We start from the raw sequence: 4665 nt of genomic DNA on the forward strand, positions 1-4665 counted from the left end.
AGAAGCAGAAGCTGAAACAGAGATTGGGGTGCCAGATATTTTTTGGGATCAACACCTGCCAAGGGAGAGGGGAAGAAGCAGGATTGGGTAGAAGAAGTCCGAAAAGATGCAGGCCTGACAAAGGCTTGGCAACACTTGGGGAGTTCTAGAGCAAGCACTGGCCACCACAGTGGTCCTCCCTGGGCAGGAAAGGCACACCAGCCTGGCTTTCTTAAAGCTGAGGCCAGCCCCAAAGGAGTTAACAGTTGGAGACCATCTGCTGGCTCACCTCCCACAGTTGGGCAGCCAGGGTTTCTTTGGAGGGGATCTTCATGGCACATCGTTATGTCTACCGCAATTTCACCGTGTTGCAATTCTGCCATGGGTGAAATGTCGTACCCAGAAAGGAAGTATTTGGGCCTGTGAATTCAGATGTTTTGTAGAGGGAGGCAGTGAGAGCGATGAAGATTTCTGTTCAATAACCTCTCCTCTTCCATCCTCAAACTAATGTCAAAGAATATATACCTCCTGAAGAGATTCTCAAACATGAAGTAAAGAGGGGACCAATAAGCAATAGCAAAGGTCTACTTTACAGAGACAATTAATTGAAAATGTGGTGCTGTGACTTCTCGATTTCTAAGACGGACAGCTGGTCTACCACTTATTTGCCTATGCATTGATCTCTCATCTCTGAATTCAAAATCAGAAGTAAGGTGGTAGGCTAGAGTTGGGTATTAACACAAATATTTGAAACTGAAATCAGTTTTTCTTTAAATGAAACTAAATCTGGTTTGGCTGCTTGGCTTGACAATGTAGACTACCTTGCCAGATAGGTTATATAGCAGACATTTCCCTGAACCGAATCAGCTAAATCTGAAAATCCAGGCTTTAGATGAAAATACATCTAAAGCATGTGATAAAATAAAATAATTTTATGAAAAATTGTATTAGCTGGAGGCGGGGAGGGAGGATGAGGAATAGTATTCATAAGTGCAGGAATTCTTAATTGGGTTGATGAAAATGTTCTGGAATTAGATAGTGGTAATGATTGCATAACTTTGTGAAGATACTAAAACCCACTAAATTATGCACTTTAAAGGGGTAAGTTTTATAATATGTGAATTATATTTCAACTTAAAAAGTAAAAAAAAAATACTGTATTGGCAAAGTTGTATTGAAATAACAAGTATTTTAATTTTCCCAACCTTTTCAGTTTAAACAAGGGGCCTCTAAGTAAATGAGTAGCAGGTATAATTAGCAGTCATCTGAGAAGTTTGGGTACAGCCTTTTTGGTGTCTTTCCCAGAATTAGGAAAGCAAATGACTAGTGACTGGGTAACAAATATATTTTCAGCTCTCATGGCTTCTAATTCTTTTCTTTCAACAAAACTGAAGGAGGACCAAACTGGTTTGCCAACTGATAGGTCACTACTAACTTTAGAGATTGTTATGGAATTTTTGGCATCATAAAACTTCTTGCCTTCATATCTTATTTTTGGAAGAACAAGATTTCTCAGAGTTTTCTCTCTAGAAATGTTAAATAGGAATAGAAGTGATTCTGGACCTTATCTCATCTTAGCAATGAATAATTTTCATCCATGGATACATCTAATTGGAAAAAAAAGGTGCCATTTAAATTTTTTAAGAGGTGAATTTTTAATAGAATTTACTCTTATGTTTATTATTTATGAAAATCTATATATGTAATATATGTATAATATATTCTCTTGATTGTGTTCTGATAGTTATTAAAGATTTTATTTATTTATTTATTGGAGAGAGAGAGAGAATGAGTAGGGGTGGGCGGAAGGGGCAGAGTGAGAGGGATAAGCAGACTCTGCTCTCAGCACAGAGCCTGATGTGGGGCTCAATCCCAGGACACTGAGATTGTGACCTGAGCTGAAATCAAGAGTCAGACACTTAACTGACTGAGCAACCCAGGCGCCCCTCTGATAATTATTGAAGTGATAAGTTGGTCTAGAAAAAGCTGCTTAAAACTTATAGACTTACAGTGATAATGAAATTAAAATTTCAATGTATTTACATTTTCTGTTGCAGAAAAGAATGGTGTGATGACCATTTGTGAAAAAAAATTTCCAACATGAAAGTATATGACAATTGCTAAAATGGACAAAGAATAAGTGGAATGGAAATGTGAGTTCAAGGAAAAAATGGACTAGTAAGTTGATAAAGAAGATTTTTCATGGGGGTGCCTGGCTGGCTCAGTCAGAAGACCATATAACTTTTGATCTTGGGGTCATGAGTTTGAGCGCCACATTGGACGTAGAGATTACTTAAAAATAAGTAAGTAAATAAATAAACTTAAAAAAAAAGAAGACTTCTCATGTATTTTTAAAATCTATAAGTTTCAGAATATAGAGTTGCTCCGGGACTTAGATTCCGTTGGCAACATTTAAAGAGCGATGTAATAATTTTATTTTAAAATGCTAATATTTACAATACTAAGGAAATGACATCCTCTGGAACTATTTAAACTTCCAGTAAAAGTTTTTGTATGTCATCTTAAAACTGTGAGAGAGGGTGTATGGATTTTCAAACCACTTCTAGGGAGCACGCAAACCAAAAATTTAGAAGGCCACAGCTTTGGGGGCCGGACAAGGGGCAACTAGATCTGCTCGGATGGGTGGAGCTTTAAGAGGGAGTGACGTGTGAGCTGGACCTTGACAGATGGCGGAAGGTGTCTGCCAGGCGGAGGAGGGCCCTCGGCAGCTGCCAGCCTGGGGAGGCTGATGTTTTGGGGGCACGATGCCAGCTCCTGGCATTCTCACCAGTATGCCCATTACTATAACCTTGAGCCTCATGAATGTGACAATTAAGATCTTGGCCATTTTACAGGGACCTGAGTGAAAGATGAAGCTAAGTGATGGGTCCACAGTTGAGCCTCCAGGTGACACGGCCATATGCTGACTCCCTGGCGGTTGTGCTACGAATTATTCTCCACTTCCTCTGCCCGTTGGCCAAACTGTAGCACCTTTGTCATTGTTCAGCTGCACCCTGAATTAGCCTCGCTTCAAACCTCACTCTTTTCCTTGCTCCCAAGTGCATCTTAGGGTCCACAAAGTGTCAAAAGGGCAGCCTACCCATCCTCAGCCTTCCAGAACTCAGGCTGGCATTTTCCATCCCTGCGATCTGGTGGGGCCAGTCTGAGACTGGATTTGGACAATGGACAAGAATAAGCTTGCAAAGAGCAGTCTTTGGGTTTTGCTGTCTTAGTGGGAAGGAAAACCCTTGGTAAAGTTGGGGGGTGGGGATGGGTCTTGGGTTGGAGGGTTTCCAATGAACTTGAGAAGAAACTCAGGCTTTTTCACCCTCTGAGTCGAGTTCAGAAGTTTGTAGATGTCTTTGGGGGAGAAAATTTGTGTTGCAGACCTCAAAATTGTGTTTGCGTTGAATAGGGAACCACAAAGCAGGTATGATATTCGAACGAGTTCTCACACTTCTCGGAAATGCTACAATTAGAGCCTGTCCAGGGCGGCTCTCCTGGGGGAGCAGAGCAGCTTTGGAGCAGGGTCCACCCAGAGAAGAACCTCAGAGGCCCTCCCCACCCCCGACCCTCAGCTTGGATTCTGCTTTTATGCATATTTATTTTAAAGTGTGTATACAGATGTGTGGGTTTTCTGGAAGGGATCCGAGAGGAGGGAAGCGAATGTGGCTGTGGAGAATGTTTTGAGCTGCAGCCACCGAGACCCAGAGGAAACGAGTTTACTTTTTCAGGCTTGCCCAGCTGGGCCGTGCGTGTGGGTTGTTAGCTCTGGCACCGGCCGCCAGGCTCTGTAAACACTGCGTGGCCTCTCCCCCAGGACGTGTGTTGACTGTCATGCCTTACTGACTAATTGGCTCTTGCTGAAGAGCTGTGGGCCACTTCTTCCTGGTCTCCGTTGTTCTGCAGGGAAGCCTTGGGGTTGGTGATGGGCGTCAAGTTATTTGGTTCTGTCCCTTTGTTCATTTGTTCATTTCCCAGTGGACCCAACTTCATGGCTAAGAGGGACTTGCCTTCTTTTCAGAAGACCTTTGCAGCATCTGTCCTATGGGTCTTTTGGAACAAAGGGCAAGTTTAATTCGCTGCTTTAAGTCAAGCCTTAGACAGGCCATGGGAGGCTCATTACCCTCCAGCCATTTCCTCCAGCTCCCCTTCCCCGCAATCACTATTTTTCTCCTTTCCAGGTTCCATTTTTTATTTCCCCTCTGGATGAGTGGATTTTCTTTCTGCTCTTTTCATTCCAACTGCCCAGATACTGCTGTGCGTAGGGGCGATACACGTGCATGCTGGGTTAAGTCAGCATGGACGGATGCCAGGTGCCAGGCTCCACAACCAACAAATCACACCCTCTCCACAGCCCTGCTACAGCCCTTCTGAGACTTGTGTCTATAAATTGCGCCAAGACAGGTCGCCTGGAAACTTCCTTTGCTGCTGGCAGCTCCACACCCATGCATTTCCTTTTTCCTGTAAAAGATCCATTCCCAGCTCCAACTCAACACAGAAGGTCAGTTATATTGACACCTACTGCACACAGACGCTGTATTTTCAGGAAAATATTTTCAGCTTTGAAATTTTTCATGTTGGGTCCCTTCCCCTCCCCAACCCACTGCCTAACGCCTCAAACTCCTGAGGTAACAGTCAACCTAAAGGTCCATCCTACAGCTGCACACCCCACCCCCAGGAGGA

This window comes from Ursus arctos, unplaced genomic scaffold (genome assembly GCF_023065955.2).
Source record: "Ursus arctos isolate Adak ecotype North America unplaced genomic scaffold, UrsArc2.0 scaffold_33, whole genome shotgun sequence".
Taxonomy (NCBI): domain Eukaryota; kingdom Metazoa; phylum Chordata; class Mammalia; order Carnivora; family Ursidae; genus Ursus; species Ursus arctos.